This window comes from Ursus americanus, chromosome 18, assembly GCF_024610735.1.
Source record: "Ursus americanus isolate L20-20 chromosome 18, mUrsAme1.1.p, whole genome shotgun sequence".
Taxonomy (NCBI): Eukaryota; Metazoa; Chordata; class Mammalia; order Carnivora; family Ursidae; genus Ursus; species Ursus americanus.
The window spans coordinates 2,586,206-2,603,663 of record NC_142144.1 but is presented as its reverse complement, the minus strand read 5'-3'; the positions used below and the strand labels follow the sequence as shown (position 1 = coordinate 2,603,663).

At 55.7% G+C, this 17,458-nt stretch overlaps 1 protein-coding gene across 2 annotated transcripts in view; it reads left to right on the top strand.

The window, feature by feature from the left end:
- Nucleotides 1-17,458, top strand: part of COL5A1 (collagen type V alpha 1 chain) — a 165,094-nt gene that overhangs the window by 20,088 nt on the left and 127,548 nt on the right. The gene's annotated exons all lie outside the window — the stretch shown is intronic.

Here is a 17,458-nt window from a genome sequence, read left to right as displayed (position 1 = left end):
GCTTGAACTGAGAGACAGGATACTTGCGGTGGCAGCAGCGGCACAGAGTGCAGCCGGGATAATAATGAGGTGCTGACCGTGTCTCAGGAGCTCACCGAGGAGGGGGGCCCACGGCTCTGGACTAGCTGGGGAAGTGGGAGGTAAACGGGCTCTCAGCAGAGGTGGGACAAGGACGGGGAGAGCCGTGTGGCTGGCAGTAAAATGTCAGAGAAACTCCGTCTAGGGAAAGGGAGGTAGAGAGTCCGTGTTTCAGGATGTTTGGTTATAGATTCAGAAATTCTACTAATTCCCCAAATACCTTCCGCTAACTTTTCTTGACTACAGCAAATTTAGGAAATAGAAACCTGCCTTTTTCTTTTCTATTCTGTCTTAGTCTGTTCAGGAGGCTATGGCAAAATACTACAGACTGGGTGGCTTATAACCCACAGAAGTTTATTTCTCATGGTGCTGGAGGCTGGGATGTCCAAGGTCAAGAGCCAGTGTGGTTAGGGGAGGACGCTTCTTCCGGTTCATAGCCTCTGCCTTCTCGCCGTGTCCTCATGCGGTGGAAGGGACGAGGGAGCTCTCTGGAGCCATCATTGGGGCTGACGATTTCACCATAGGAATTTGCGGGGACACAAGCATTCAGTAGCACTGTCCTCACACTTTCCCCTTTCCCTGGTTGAGCTCAGGTAGGAACAGCGTTGCACCTGCCGTGGTCACAGACACTGCCCATGTCATTACCAGCTGTAAATATCCCCATGGCCACCAGTCATTCACTGTAGGCTTACACTGGAGTTTATCTCTCTACTCCCTTTGTGTTGGACTTGGGTTGTTTCCAATTGTTTGCTGTTATAAATAACACCTGGATGAACATCTTTCTGGTAAATCCTTTCTGCGTCTCATTATTTCCTTGGGGTGGATTCCTAGACGCTGACTCACGGCATCAGAACACAGGAATGTTTTAAAGCCCTTTTATTGCACATGTCATTCCAGCCAACAGCGGGTACTTGTTGCTGGAACTACTGTGCCCTGGGCAGCATTTTCCCTGGGAACTGACCCCAGGTGGGCCCCAGTGATAGAGCAGGGCTGCCCGCCCGCTGTGGGCTGACCACTGCCCCCCTTGTGCTTCTGGTGGACAGCGGGGCACTGTCGTGTAAGGTCTGGGACCTGGCTGGGCTGCCTGGGCCTTTAGGGTTTGGGTTTCCTCATCTGGAGAACAGAGCAGCCCTTCCTGTCCCACGGCGTTATCCTCAGAGGTGGGTTATTAAGAATAGTTACGACGCACGTGCCACCAGAGCTTGAGATGTCTCCTCCCACTCGGTCAGAAGACAGAAGGGAATCTTCTGGGACCAAATGCACAATCAGTAGATGCTCACTGTGTCCCCTGTGCTCCCCTTCCTCTCTCCGGTGGTCTGTGTGTTTGCTGAATCCCTGCTGTGGCCCGTGGAGGAGATGGTGATACCAGGTCCTGCTGATTGTGGGGTCCCCTGCCCACCAGGCTGTCACGTGGAATGAGTGTGCGCTGGAGCCCCAGTGTCTGGGGTGCCACAGGGGTGCGTGGGGGAGAGGGCTGGCCTGGGCGGGGGCACGCTGAGGGGAAGGGAAGGGCCCGCTTTCATTTGGGCTGTATCCCGGCTGGATTCTTGCAGATGAACCGTCTGGTGGTGAAGATGGGCTCCGCTCCGCACAGCCCTGCCCACTCTTGTACTTGGCCAGTGTCTGGGAGCTCTGACTGAGCCTCTGGACATGGAAATCCACGGGGGGGAGGGACAGGGCGTGGCAGGGTTTGGGGCTCCACTTCATCAACCTGCCGAGTGTGAGCCCAGGGGGTTCAGCGGGACTGGTGGTGTAGACTCGGGGGCAGTGGCTGTGCAGGCCCGTTCTGAGTTCTGCCACCAGTTCGAGGAGGTGAGCAGTTTTGCACAGTTATGTGCTCATTTTGTGTCCATGTGGCTGGTTTTGAGTCATAGAGTGTTCTGAAGACTCGCTTGGCTCTAGGAATTGAAAAATGCTTTCGGGTCCTGGGGGAAGTAACGTAACATATTCCTCCAAAGGTCAGAGTGACCCAGTGCAATATTCTTTTACTTGGATCACATAATTGAATAACATAATTTCAGCACCAAAGACCTAGAACCAACAAGATGGCACCAGGATCCTTCTGTGGCCGTGCTCTGAAAGCTGTTCCACTCAGGCCGTGTGAGGAGCATTCAGGCCGGTGTGCAGGCCTTGACTGGTCAGACGCTGGCTTTACTTTGTAACAGGAAATATTCCTCTTAACTTCACTTATCACATTGTTTGCTTTGTGACATTTAATAGTTGTGACGCCATCTCCAAGGGCTAATTTTCTTCTGTTTCTAAAGTTGTCTCTTCCAATGAGAATTTCAAGGCAGATACCAGGCCAGTGTCAGTGCTGGAGAACCAGTGAGCCAGCAGACACATTTGCCTTTTGTCCACGTTTCAGTCTGGAAGGGCAGGGGTGAGCTGGACTCGGGCCTTACTAAGGGGGGCCCACTCCACATGTCAGACTCAGGAGATGTCACGTCCCTGGGAAGTGCAAACACAGTTTTGTTTTATGAAGTTAAAAATTGCCCACCGTCAAGGCAAACTTGAAAACATCTGTGATAGTCCTGCAGGTTTAGTCTTAGGTGGACACGGTAAAGGACAATTACTTAATCATAATACCATTTCCTGTGGGACGCTAATTGGCAAATTTATTATTCCATCGATTTTGTTATAAAAGTAATACACACCCATCATAGAAATGTGAGAAGCTACTAAACAGTATAAAGAGGAAAATAAAAATGAACCATAATCCCTTCCTTGTTTAAACCATGATCCTGGTAATGCAGCCAAATAAATTACCAGCTGAATATTTTGTTGTATTTATTTTTCAGTATTTGTTCCATGCCTGCATTTACAAAATTGGGATTACAGGCTACTTTGTAATAGTTTTCAACTTAAAATATGCATAAATCTCAGTAAATGAGGAGTAAAAGGGAATTCCCTCCATCTGATAAAGGACATTGATGTAAGATGTAAAATCTATATGCTGAATTTTCTCCCCCCTGGGATCAGGGACAAAGCAAGGACATCTGCTCCCACCATGCGTATTCAACACTGTGTGGTGATCTTTGAGAGTGCAATAAGGCAAGAAAAGGAAAAAACGAGGCATGTAGATTGGAAAGGGAGAAGTGAAACTGTCTTTACTTGCAGACCACATGATTGTCGAGGTTAAAAATTCTAAAGACTTGGGGCACCTGGATGGCACAGTCGTTAAGCGTCTGCCTTTGGCTCAGGGCGTGATCCTGGCGTTATGGGATCGAGCCCCATATCAGGCTCCTCCGCTATGAGCCTGCTTCTTCCTCTCCCACTCCCCCTGCTTGTGTTCCCTCTCTAGCTGGCTGTCTCTATCTCTGTCAAATAAATAAATAAAATCTTAAAAAAAAAAATTCTAAAGACTTTACAAAAAAGCTTCCAGAAGTAATAGGTAAATTTAGTGGGGTCACAGGAGCCATTGTCAATACAAAAAGTCACTTAGTATGTCCAGAACATAGAGATGAACAATTTGAAACATATTTAAGCAGCCACTGCAGGGGCAACTAAATACGTAACACTTAGGGATATATTTGACAAGATAATCGTGCACTGGAAATTGTAAAACATTGCTTAGAGGTATTAAAGGAGATCTGAAGAGTTGGATAGGTATACCATGCTCATGGACAAGAGGATTTAATATTGTGAAGGTATCATTTTCACCTAAAACTGATCTACAGATTCAATGCAGTGCCAATTAAAATCCCAGCAGGACTTTTTGAAAAATAGACGTCAACAAGATGATTCTGCAATGTATATGGAAAGGCAAAGGACCTAAAATAACAAAAAGAATTTTGAAAAAGAAGAGGACTCCTGCTATGTGATTGTAGGACTTACTATAAAGTTATCATCATCAGAGCATTCTGGTGTTGACAGAAAGATGGACGTGTAGAGCAAGGGAACAGAAGAAGAATCTATAAATAGTCTCACTCCTATATGATTTTTGACAGTAGTGCTAAGAAATTTCAGTGGTGAGAGGGTAGCCTTTATGGACAGATGGTGCTGAAACAACTAGACATCGTTTGCAAAAAAATAAACCTGTACCCTTTACTACAAACTGTATATAAAAATTAGGATGGCTCATAGATGCAAGTGTAAGATTTAAAACTATAAAGAATAAAACAAGAAAATAACCTCTTTTTTAAAAAAAATCTTGGGTTAGGCAAAGATTTCTCAGAAAGTACACAAAATATGAACCATTAAAAAAAATTGACACATTGGACTTGATCTAATTAAATGATTTTGCTCCTCAAAAGACACTGTTAAGAAAATGGGAAGGTAAGCCACAGATTGGAATAAAATGTTTGCAAAAACACATATGTGAAAAACACACCTAGAAGAGATAAAGGAATGTTCTATAGCTCAACAGTGAGAAGATAAATGACCCAATTTAAAACTGGGCAGAAGAGTTGAAGAGACATTTCATCAAAAAAGATGTAGGAATGGCACATTTGCATATGGAAAGATGCTTCACAGCTGAAGTCATCAGGGAAATGCGAATGAAAAGCACAAGCAGGTACGAGGACACACACAGGAGCCCTGGCCAGAACGCGGAGAAACTGTCCTACATTGTCGGTGGGAATGCAAGCTGGGGCAGCCACTGGGGAGGACAGTTTGGCAGGTTTTTATAAAGTCAATCGTACTTACCAGAGGACCCAGCAGCTTCACTCCCACGCATTTACCCAAGAGACAGGAAAACATACGTCTATGGAAAGACACATGTGTGAACGTTCACATGCAGCTTTATTACCCCAACTGGGAACAACACGAGTGCCCATCAGTGGGGAGATGGCGAAGTAAATGGTGGTTGAGCCGTGCAGTGGAATCCTTCACAGCAATAGCCAGAGTGGGCAACGAGCTGTGTGGGTACAGAAATGTTAAGTGGAAGACAGACACAAAAGACCATCCGTGATATGATTCTGTTCACAGAGCTTCGAGGAAAGGCAAAACCATAGAAAGAAACTGACAAAACAGATGCCAGAGGCAGGGGGTGGAAGAGGGACACGAGGGGCTTTTCGAGGTGATGGAAATGTCCTCTATTGTGATGGTGGTGGGTGGTTACAAGACCACACATGAGTCAGACTCCTGGGATGTATACTTAAAAAGAATGAATTTTAAAGAGTGAATTTTACTACAGCAAATTACACCTTCAAAACCCTAACTTAAATTAAGCAAATAAAATGGGGCGCCTGGGTGGCTCAGTGGGTTAAGTGTGTCCTTCGGCTCAGGTCATGATGCCAGGGTCCTGGGGTTGAGTCCCGCATCAGGCTCCCTGCTCAGTGGGGGAGTTCGCTTCTCCCTCTGCCAGCCCCTCCCTCTGCTCGTGCTCTCGCTCTCTGCTCTCTCTGTCAAATAAATAAATAAAATCTTAAAAAATATAAACAGAAAACCCAGGAGCATTTCCCCAGATGATTAAACATCCCTTTATTACTAATATTAGTGATCACTTAATTAAATGATAGTAACATTAGTTAACATCAATATAACAAATAAAACGAATGAGTGTGTTGCAGTTTGGTATTCAGATGTACAATCGTAGGTTTGATCGCCCCCTCGCTCCAGGTTGGAACATTTACTTTCTTTCGATGTTTTTGGTATTGCACATGACTTTGTGGCGAGGGTCTTCAAATATTTATTCTTTTTGTCACTTGGCGTTGGAGGTAAATTCCCGCTGGGCAAAGGGAGAGAATGCTCCCAGCAATTTCAGTATGAAGTGCCACACTGTCTCCTAGAATGTGTCCGTTTGGGCTCCCATCTGTACTGAATGAGAATTTACATCCTTGCCAAAATTTAGTACATTAAAAAAAAAAAAGTTTGCCAGTTTGATGGGAGACAAAAGAATCTCACTTTAATTTAGGTTTATTTAACTACGAGTGACATTGAACATGCTTTATTTGTTGGTTTCCTTCCTTTTTAGTTGCAAGAGTTTCACAGACATCTATCAGGAGTATTGCTCTTGTAAATCTCGGCCCCTGTTTGCTGCTGGCTTCTTGTGATTATCCTTTGCTGCCTTAAAACCACCCAGAACTTACCATCTTAATAGCAGTCTTCTGCTCTAGCAATCCTAGTTGGCTCGGGAGCCTGCAAGTGGGGCCTGAGGGCAGGGACCCTGTGTCTGCCCCCTGTGTCTGGTTGAGCCGCTTCCCTGGGGCTGGTGGGGTGGCCCTGGGTGCCGGCCGAGGGCCTGGGGTCCCTTCACATGGGTCCCTCGAGGAGCTGCTTGGGCTTCCTCGCAGCATGGAGTCTGGTTCCCAGAAAGACTGTTCCAAGGTGCTTCCAGCCGGGACCCAGAAGCTAGCACGCAGCACCTCCACCGCCTCCCACTGGTCGTGTGCTCACAGACCCCCCCCCATTCAAGGGAGGGGACATAGACACCCCCTCTTAATGGCACTTGTGTTAAAGAGTTTGTGGCCATTTTAAAATGACCACACTTAAAAAATGTGCTTTGGTATTTTGTTGTGGTTGTGAATACAAGTGTGCAGATTTTGTGTGGCTGTACATACTTAGGGCATTTTTCAGAAGTGGAGGCTAGAGAGAGATGAGCAAACGCACCCCCCCGCAGGGCTCAGCCCCTACCCAGACAGAAGCTCCTCCCTGTTGGTGGGTATTGTTCTGGGCCTTTCTGTGTGGGCATTTACATGATATAGTTTCAGGTTACATAGACAGCTTTTATTTATTTTACCATGAAAGGGATGGTGCTCTGTGAATGTTCTTGTGATTTGCTCTTTTCACACGTCTTGGCTGTCTGTCGCGGGTCAGGCCAACGAGACCATCCCCTTCCTGTCCTGCCTCTGCTGAGGATTTCATACCCACAGCTTGTTTATTTAACCAGCTCCTGCCTGGCTCCATTCTTTGCTGTTACAAATGACTCTGCCTTGGATGTCCTCACACCTTTGCAAGGTTTCCGCAGAACTCAGCCCTAACGGGGGGGGGGGGCAGCAGGTCAATGTGTGTTTGCATCCTAATTGAAATGCTGTGAAATTGTCCCCACAGTTTCCTCCCTTACTGGATTTATCTTGAGTCCACAAAACACACATTTCCTTCACTTGCACATTGGTTGGTTCTGTTTAATGGTTGGTTGACTGGCTGGTTGGTTGGTTGGTTGGCTGGTTGGATGGTTGGCTGGCTGGTTGGTTGGCTGGCTGGCTAGTTGGCTGGTTGGTTGGTTGGTTGGCTGGCTGGCTGACTGGCTGGCTGGCTGGCTGGCTGGTTGGTTGGTTGGTTGGCTGGTTGGATGGTTGGCTAGCTGGCTGGCTGGCTGGTTGGCTGGTTGGCTGGTTGGCTGGCTGGTTGGTTGGCTGGCTGGTTGGCTGGCTGGTTGGTTGGCTGGCTGACTGGCTGGTTGGTTGGTTGGCTGGTTGGCTGGTTGGTTGGCTGGCTGGTTGGCTTGTTGGTTGGATGGTTGGTTGGTTGGCTGGCTCATTGGTTGGTTGGGTGGCTGGTTGGCTGGTTGGTTGGATGGTTGGTTGGTTGGCTGGCTGGTTGGTTAGTTGGGTGGCTGGCTGGCTGGTTGGTTGGCTGGTTGGTTGGCTGGTCGGTTGGCTGGTTGGTTGGTTGGTTGGCTGATTGGTTGGCTGGCTGGTTGGCTGGTTGGCTGGTTGGTTGTATGGTTGGTTGGTTGGCTGGCTGGCTGGTTGGTTGGATGGTTGGTTGGTTGGATGGTTGGTTGGTTGACTGGTTGATTAGTTGGTTAGCTGGTTTGTCCACTCACTGTACTGTGTATTCACCCTGGGCTAAGCTCTCTCCTCCCCCCACTGTGATTATGTGTGACACCCTTCTCTCAAGGAGCTCATAGTCCAGGAGGTGGCAGGCCCCCTGGGGCATGTCCTGCTAGTCCAGTGTGGGGAGGGCATGGCGTGTGCAGACTGTGGTGTGGTGCTGGGGTGTCATGATTTATGGTAGGCCTCATGCTCTCCTTGAGCTTCATTAAGCAAAGGGGTCTTTTATGGGCACCACTTTGACTTGTCATGATAACTCTGGAGGGCGGGAAGGAGCCTGTGAATCCAGTGGTGCTACTGATTTTGGCTACCATTCATGGCTTCCTAGGAGAGGCAGGGTGGTGGAGCTGCTGTTGGTTTTGGGGCGTGCTAGTATCTGGTTCCATGATACATCAGTTTACTTAGTTCTGAGTCCTAAAGCCCACCCCGTCCCCTACATTCAGGAAGCTTGTGCACCTCCAGGGTGGCGAGCCAGTGGTCTGGAAATGCTCAGGCCAGTGCAGCCGAGGCCTTGCCCGGACTCTGGAATGTCAGGAGGGTTAGTGCAGAACTGATGCAGACCTTCCCCATGTATTTGACTCCCAGTAGACCCCAGAGAATATTGCATGAATGAGGCCCCCGCAGCACCCCAGGGACTGGTACTACTCGTCCACTTCTTGAAGCTCTTAGTGCGTCTGACCCAGGGGCTGGTGTAGTTCTGGCTCCTGCCTGCCCGCCCTCCTCTGCATGGCTCCCTGAGCGCTGGGCCTGGGCAAGGCTGTGGATGCAGAGGGCCCCCTGCCAGTGTGACCCCAGCTGGCCCGATGGCAACCAGCCTCCGGGCCTCATGGAAGCAGGTGGGCCGAGCCTGCCCCTGCAAACACAGCCAGCCCCAGTCCGGTGGAATCTGGCACGTGGTGCCATCCCCACCCCTTTCCTCCAGAACAAGGAGATGAATTACCTCCGAGGAAACTAAGATTAATCGTCTGGCTCCCCATCACGCCTGCGGGCTCGGCTCCTGGACTGGCTCCTGCTGGCACCGCCCGTGCGCGCACAGCCCAGGCCGCCTCCTCTGGCCCGCGCCATCTCTGCAGCAGGCTGCAGGACTCCCGTCCGTGCTCTGTTCGGTCCATCGCCCTTTGTGGAACGACGGGGAGAGACACGTATGTGCTCCTTTGTTTCTGTGAAGCCAGACGGAAAGCAGGGGTGACTGACGGGAGGAGGAAGGTGCTAAGGTAGACGCTGTGAGAAGCTGGACACTTCCCTTCCTCCTCAGGCCGGCGGGAAGATGCCTCCTGTCCCTCGGTTGTGACATTTGCTCCCAGTCCTCGGGGTGGTGGAGTCTTAGTCTGGTCTGGAGCACTCACGGTCTTTGGCATAATGGGAGCCGGGCCTTCTCCATGAGGCCTGGCTGCACCCTGATGGGACGTCCCCAGGCTGCCCTGCTGGGGGGGTGGATTACCTCCTCGTGTGGCCCCAGACAAGCCCGAGGGGCTTCTTCTGCTCCCACAGGACGGCCGCCCTCCTGTCCACTCCTCCTGCAGGCCTCCCTCCCTCGTGCTGTGCCGAGCCAGCCGGCCCCCATGGGCGGCCTTGTGGGCAGCGGGACTTCTCGGTGATGTGTGTGTGTTGAGGCTTGTCTTTGCATCTGCAGGGTCACCAGGCTGGACTGTGTGTAGGTGCCCTTGGCTGAGGTGGTGGCGCATACCTGTGTTTGAGCCCCGCGAGGGCACCTGGTCAGCATGCGGCCACAGTGTGGGGTCTTCTGGAGGCGCCGGTACCCAGGTTCTCAGGTCAGCCCCAACGAGAGGTGGAAGATGGGGGTCACACTTAGGGAGAGAGTTTCAGACCAGTCCCACCTCTCACGGTGCAGACCAGGACCAGGAGAATTACCTCCTCACTGTGGCTCTCCTTAGGGATATTGTGCTCCTGAATAGGGTGGTGTAGGAGCACAGTGGGCACTCAGGGCCTCAGCTGCCCCCTCCCCGGGGCGTGTAGGCGCACAGTGGGTGCTCAGGGCCTCACCTGCCCCCTCCCCGGGGCTTGTAGGCACACAGTGGGCGCTCAGGGCCTCAGCTGCCCCCTCCCCGGGGCGTGTAGGCGCACAGTGGGCGCTCAGGGCCTCAGCTGCCCCCTCCCCGGGGCGTGTAGGCGCACAGTGGGCGCTCAGGGCCTCAGCTGCCCCCTCCCCGGGGTATGTAGGCGCACAGTGGGTGCTCAGGGCCTCAGCTGCCCCCTCCCCGGGGCGTGTAGGTGCACAGTGGGCGCTCAGGGCCTCAGCTGCCCCCTCCCCGGGGTATGTAGGCGCACAGTGGGCTCTCAGGGCCTCAGCTGCCCCCTCCCCGGGGCGTGTTGATGCACAGTGGGTGCTCAGAGTCTCAGCTGCCCCCTCCCCAGGGTATGTAGATGCACAGTGGGCGCTCAGGGCCTCAGCTGCCCTCTTCCCAGGTCATGGAGGCTCATGGTGGGTGCTCAGGCCCTTGGCTGCCCCCCATCCCTCCTCCCACCACATTCACTGCACTTGCTTGCAGCCCCCGTGTATCATCTGGTGGGAGGCCCTTTGGGGAAGGGGTATTAGCTGGGGCCAGCTCAGCGAGGCTGAACCTCTCTCTCCACCTGCAGCTCTCCTGTGGCCTTTCAGAGCCTTCTGCATCCTGGCTGCTCTCACCCCCTCCCAGTCCCCCATTTCCCAGGCACTGCTGGGCAGCTGGACGGCCCGTGGTGACAGCTGGGTGATCTCTTAGGACTCACACCCCTCCAGGGCGACAAGTGCGGTGGGGACGGAAGGGCACGGGCATTTACTGGGAGGAAAAGGCCAGCCAGGCCTCTGTGAAGGAGCTGATAGCCCCTGGGACTTTTCCCAAGGCTGAGCTGTGGCCTGGGGGGCTTTTGGGCCCCAGGAGGACGGAGGAGGGATATGGTGGCCAGTGTTTCCTAGCAGCAGGGCGGGTGGCTGAGGGCATCCTGCCTATGAGAGAGAACTTGGGGCACGCCGACTGAGCGAGGCTGGGCTGGGGGGTGTCCGCATTTGGCCCTGACCTGTTGACTGGCTCTGTGACGGACTCCAGGTTGCCTCTGCTCCCCGCTGTCTGGAATACCTTTAGGCTTTCAGTGCTGAGCAGCTCTTAATTCATCCTTCTCCTTGCCACGTGACTCTTCACCCTCAAAATGCTGCCGTGAAGGCACCATGAGAAGCAGGCTCAGACCATCCCTCTCGCCGTCTCCGGGCCCTCGTGTTGGCTCACGGAAGGAGCACTGCCTGGGAGCACATCCTGCACCCTACCGTCCCTGCCCTTCTCACTACACACTGTGGGGGTGGCTATGGGGGCAGGGGGAGGTGCTCAGCGTTGCGCAGCAGTCCCATCTCGGCTGATGCTGCCCACACCGTGGCCAGGCCATGCCCCGGGCCCACGCCCGCCACCATCCCAGTGCTGGCCACTCCTCGTGGTGTCCCTTCCCTTTCACAGATGGTGGCAGGGAGGCTCTGGGTTGGAACGCACTTTCCCCAGGGCCATGGGGCTGGTGGCTAGGAGAGCTGGGACCAGAGCCACGTCCGCCGAACCCCAATCCCAGGGCCTTTGGAGGCCCCTGGGGAGGTGGCATCAGGTGGGCCTGTCCTGGCCGTCTCGTCCAGGAGACAGATGCCGCACAAATGATTTGCACAGTCACACGCATGAAGCTGCCTCCTTCCGCGGAAAACATGCCCCAGGAGGTCGTGTCTGTGGGCCCCGAGCTCTTCCTTAGAAACCGAAAAACAGGCCCGAAGTAACTGATGAGCACGGTGAGCACTGCGGGCCCCATGCTGGGCTTGTCCCTGTGGGAGACAGACGGACAGGTGGTCAGGGATGTTGTAGGGCAGGCTGGCGGGTCCCGGCTGGAGGGGTGGGGACAGCAAGCCCCTGCCAGCTGCGGGCTCCCTGCCAGGCAGGCCCTCGTGTCCCTTCCTGCACGGAGCCCTCCATGGCCCACAGGGCAGGGTGGGCAGAGCCAGGCTCAAATCCAGCCCCCTCTAGCCACAAAAGTGCTTGTGTGGGGCCCAGGGGTGCTGAGGTCATGTGGGGGGGGGGGGTCCCTGGGGGTCATGCTGTGCACTGTACAAGCCCAGGACTCTGTTCTCAGGGACCATGGTGGAGTGGTCCGTGTAATGGCGTGGCCTTGGTGGGGCAGCAGTAGTGAAAGCTAGGACTTCAGGGCAGGACCGGGCCCTGATGTTGGCAGAAGAGTGAGTTCTCGGTATTGCGAGCCACTGAAGGGTGTTCAGGGACCCATGTTCCCAGCGTGGCAGCAAGCCTGGCCTGCCCCGAGGTGACAGCCCTGGGGTGGGGGAGGGGAAGCACTTGGAGACGGCCTGTCCCAGGCCCTGGGCACATTGGCCATCCCCTGCCCTTCTGCTTTGTTTCTGTAGTTTGTTTCTGTAGTTTGGTCACTGAAGAGGAATTTCAGTCGCGGGCTCCAAAGGCCTGTTTGTTTTTTCAACCTGCTGGGCTGGCCCCCTTGATGGGGCCACGGAGGGCTGGTGGGAGGGCCTCAGACCTGGGCCAGGGGGGCCTCCTACCACCCCCTCCCTGGTGTCCTTTCCGAAAGCAGAGGAGGGAACTCATGAGGACGGAGTAAGGGCAGGTGTGTTTCAGCGGGTGGCCACGTGGCGCTCTGCCGACACGGAACAAGGGCAGCCCTCGGCGGCAGGTGCCATGAGCGTCTGCTGGGCGCTAGGATGGCAGGGTCCTCCTGAGGTCTACAGCCCAGGAGAGCAGATGGCCATGACACGGGGTGTTACCGCCACTCGTGGAAGGACGCATGGACGAGAGCAGCGAGGGCACCACACGTGGGGCGGGCGGCGAACGCACTGTGCTTCGTGGACTCCGTCGTTAACTCCCTGTGTCACCTGCTGTGCGTCAGGACTGGCGTGTATCCAAAGCTGCGGGTGGCTGTGTCGTGGCCCCTGCTGTGCACCAGCCTGCTGTGCGATCTCGGGATGGTCACGCCCTTTCCCCACACCTGCTCGCTTTTGAAATAAAGGGCCCTAGCCCTGTGTTGTTTGTGGTCCCTTCTAGATCTAAAATTAGACAGTTCTGAGGACTTTGAAGGTGGTTATTTAGAGAACTCTTCCGTTTTCTTTTGATGATGGCGATGTTGACTCTGAAGCGTGCAGAACCCCCTCCTCCCCCCCTGCCCCCTCCTCTGGGCTCATCCCTTTAGGCTCACCCAGCCCCCTGCAGACACCTGCCGGGATTTGGCCCTGGTCTCTGTCGAGAGGGCTTGCTGCTGGAAATGCTGGGCTGTGGCCTTTGGAGGGTGAGCCATGGAGTTCTGGGGCCGGGGAGGCCTGGGGCTTCCAGCACAGGGACCGAGTCCCTGCAGGGTTGGGGGGCAGCATCGTTCCTGCCAGGTGCCTCACACCGCCCAGCAGCCCTGTCTGGAACTTGGGGTCTTGAGTCTTCTGAGCATGTGTCACAGGAGGGTCACGGCCTTCCTGCCTTAGGGAAGGCAGGGGCGCAGACAGGGGCTGTGCAGATGACCATGGGACGGAGGCAGACCAGCCCAGACCAGCAGCAGTCCCCAGAGATCCCCAAGCCCAGGGATTGGCGGAGCCTGACGGTCCCCTGATGAGGTAAAGGTGCTGTGATGCCCCCACTCGTCCCACCCCGGGCCTGGGCTCTTGAGAAGGGACCTTGGGTCCTGGAGATCTGGCAGGTGGACGGCCCGGCCCTGGCGAGGGCGCCCCGGTGGCAGAGTATCGGTGGGCACTGCTCTGGCTTAGGGTCCCCAGGACTTGGGGGATGGAGGAAAAGGTCCCCTCCCACTGGGACTCTGGCCATGAGTGGCCTGGTGGAATCTGAAGGCACATTATGTTTCCAGGTCCGGAGAGCCGGTTCCAATAACCCACGACCTGCTCCCCGAGCCCCAGAGGCCGCAGGAAGCCATCCCACTCTCTGGCCAGAGGGACAGACCCCGGGCTTCCGAGGAGGTCTTTGCCAGTAGCAAGTGTTTGAGAAGACACGTGGCTTATTTAGAGAAGAGCAAGAAAATAAAAAAATAAATAAGAAGGGGAGGACTTTGAGCCCAAGGCCAGCACGCGCGCCGGCAGCCTCAAGCGGAAGGTGGGGCTGTGTGCCGCCTCCTTGAGGCTCGCTGGCCTGGTGACCATGTGATCCGCTGGCAGTTGGGCCACGAGGGCCCTGGAGTCACCGTTGGGGGCTGCTTTGGTGCCCTGTGTCCTGCAGCCATGAAATGGGGGGCGGCAGCCCCCGGTGGCGTGGAGCCCTGCCGTTCCAGGTCTGGAGGGGCACCGGGCAGATGGCTTTCAGAATGATTGTGGAAAGTGCTTTTCGGGGTGGCAGAGGTCATCCTAGCGGGGTTGGTGGACGCATTGCCCCCGCCGTGCACCCGCCAGTTGTAAAATGTGTCTGGTGTACCTGTGTCCAGCTCGGGGCCGTTCTCGTCTGCACCAGCTCGCCGGTACATCAGTCCATCCCTGCTGTGCTTCAGCATCTGGGGGCCACTGCTGTCACTCCTGCATTTCTTTCCTCGGTCCTCGTGCTGCCTCGTGGGCACGTGGCGCCCAGAGCTCAACCATCTCCGTGCTAGGACCCCGCCTGCCCCCTGAGCCTTACCACCGGCCGGGGAGTCTGCGAAGTGGTTTTCAGCACCCAGGCTCTTCCGAGCGGGAAGGCCCCGGAGTTGGAGCGGGACCAGGGCGCCCGCCGCTCCCAGCACATGGTGGCCTGTGCGTGGCAAGTGTGGCGAGGTCTCCCCGTGGGGGCCTGCTTTGCACACTCTGGTCTCAGGCAGCTCAGTGGGCCCGGCCAGTATGGAGGCTCCAGTTCCCGCTCTGTCTCCACTGGGTGGCTGGGATGCGCAGGGGTGATGCTCACTGCTTGTCCGGGGAGTGTGCCAGGGGCAGCCTTTGCTGCTGGAGCCCCCTCTCCAGCCTCAGGACCTTCTCCCCAGTGGGGTGACACAGGGCTCAGACCCAGGCACACCTGTACCCAAAGTCGGCACTGGGGTTCTCATCCTGATAGAGGCACCAAGGGCCCTGGTTTCCTAAGAAACTGCCTTTCGAAGGGGAGGCTCCTGTGTCAGAGGGAAGGAAAGTCCACGAAAGTCCTGTTCTGCCAGATGCCTCCCAGGCCCTTCCCACACCTTTTATAAAGCTTGAGCATTTTTTTAGCTCTGGCACAGGGAGCCCCTGGCCAGCGGGAGGGTGGCGCTGGGCCTGAATGATCTGGTGGCCTTTTCAACTTGTTTAGCAGAGGCCTATAAACATGTCACGGAGGCTTCTGGAAAACAGCTCTCTCCCGTTAGCGATCGAGAAAACAGGTTTGCAAGCTGCCGTCTGGGAAGAGCATCACCAGCTAGTGGGACGGGAGCCCAAGAAGCCCCAGCTGGGATCTCTGATCCCTCCCCTGGCCACCGCCCGCCTTGGAACTGAGTCTCAGAGATGAGCCAGAGCTCGGGGCTGTGTCACTGTGGCAGGGGAGCTGGCGGCTGGCACCGCCGTCTCTTCCCACGGCCCGAGTCCAGGCCCGGGTGCTGCTGGCACCTGCAGCTGATGTCAGCTGGACGGGCATCCGGCGAGGGCTGTGGGGCCTGTAGGAGGGTCACTGGTGCCGAGCGCTTTGGAGGTGCCGTCACCGTTCCAGGAGGGGCTGGCTACGCTGTGTGGTGGCCGGGTCCCCGGAGTTGCCGAGAGCCACCGCGGGAAATCACAGAGGCCGCAGGAGGCCATGATTCTGTCCGTGAGTGAAGGTCAGTCTGGACCAGGAGTGCCTGGGTCCCCACGCTGTCCTTTTCTTAAGGGTTCCCACCCATCCCCATGTATTCCTGGTTACAGTGACAGAGTTCTGCAGCAAAGCTGATTTGTAGAATGATAGTGCTGGGGCAGAGCTCTGGGATCCGGGTAGCGCGGCACTCTCAGGGCCTGGCCCAGGCTGCTGTGCCCCCATCCCAGCGTGTCACTGTGTGGGGAGCTGTCTGTACCTGCCAGGGCACCGTTCGCTTCCCTGAATGCCATGGCCCGGCCCTGCTCCAGGCATGCCCTCGCGGGCATGGGGCCTCTGTCAGGGCCTTGCTGGATGAGCAGTGAGGGGGCACAGGCTTCGGGGTGCCCACACCTCCCTGCCACGGTTATGCTGAGCTCCGGGCGTAACAGCTGGCACAGGATTCCTGGGGCTGGAGATGGGGAAACTGATGCTGGGGGTGGGGTCCTTTCTTACCTCCCAATTCTCCACCCTTGTTAGAAAAGTGGGACTTTCCCCTTGAGCGAGGCTCAGGCATGTGGTCACCCCTCTGGGGAGGGAGGCCGGTGGGCTGCAGAGCCTGTGTCGGTCTCGCCCTCACACCCAGCAATGGGTGCTGATTTTACAGTAGCAGGTGTCAGACCCTAAGCCGAGTCACCCTAAATAGAAGGACAACTCACTGGCTAATGTAGATGGACCTTTCTCAGGCACGGCTTGATCCAGGGGCTCAGGCAGTGTGGCAGGAGTCTGTCTATCCCTCCTAGGGGCCAGCAGCGCAGAGAGGATTCCTCTTTCCCAAAGGAAAAGGCCCAGGATGGAGCTTTGTCGGGCTACTTGCGGTCCACCTGGGCACCAGCCACCTGGGAAGGGGAGGAGCTGTGCCCTGATTGGCCCGCTGAGGCTCACATGCCCAGTGGCAGAGGCGGGGCCAGTCACCCCCAGCCCCACCCCACCCCCACCCAGCAGGCAGGTGGGTGCTGACCGCTGGGCTTCCCAAAACCCCAGGGCAGCACCTGCTGCTCGCATGGCCTGACACTGACTCCAAGTTGGAGTTTATTTTCTCTGCCGGGGCTCCTGGGGTCTCTTGTTTGTAGTAATGAGACTGAGTTTTCCCCATGAAATCACCTGTTTGGGGCAGGTGTGTGGATCCCAGGCCTGTGGTGCTCAGAGCCTGGAGGTCCCCACTCTTCCCGATGGGAAGGAGGGAGCCAGGGGCACGGGGAGGCCGGCTTTTGCTGAAGGAGGTGCCCTGGCTTCCATCGGAACGCCTTTGGGCCCTGCTGCACTTCTCTGAGGAGCTCCTGATGGAGGGTCCGGAACTTTCTGGAAGGATGCACAGATCTTCTCCTCCCTTATCCTTGGTTCTGTGCTGTTTTGCCTTATAGGCCTAGGTTTTCTGGGGGGAATGGAAACTGGCTCTTTGCTGTAAACAGTGATGGGAAAATCACATTTTAATCAGGTGATGATGGGGGGATAAAATGCGTCACTGGTCTCCGTGGTTCTCGTCCTGGTCCCACAGGATGTGCCGACCCCAGGGCCACGCAGCAGAACCCACGAGCTGCCAGTGCCTCCCTCTGAGAGACCTCCCCCCATAGCCGCTCCCATCCGCGGTGGGATCCGACCAGCCTTGAGGCCTGCATATGGGTGGCTTTCCCATGTTTGGGGGGGTGTCTGGGAGCTGGATCCGTCCAGTTCCTGCCAGTGGAGGATGGCAGAGCGGAGGAGCCAAGTCTGCAAACTGGGGGAGGGGAGGCCGCGGGGGGCGCAGCGAGGGACGGTTCGCTCCTGGTGTGCGGCTGCGGCAGGAGCTGGGCCGGGAGTGCGGCTCTGGGGACCTGGACGCATGCCCTTCTCTGAGCGGACCACCCCGTGCCCCCGAGCCCCTGGTTTCACAGCTGGTTCTGAGCTGGTTCCCACCCCCTCAGCCCTCTGCGCTCTCCTGGGCAG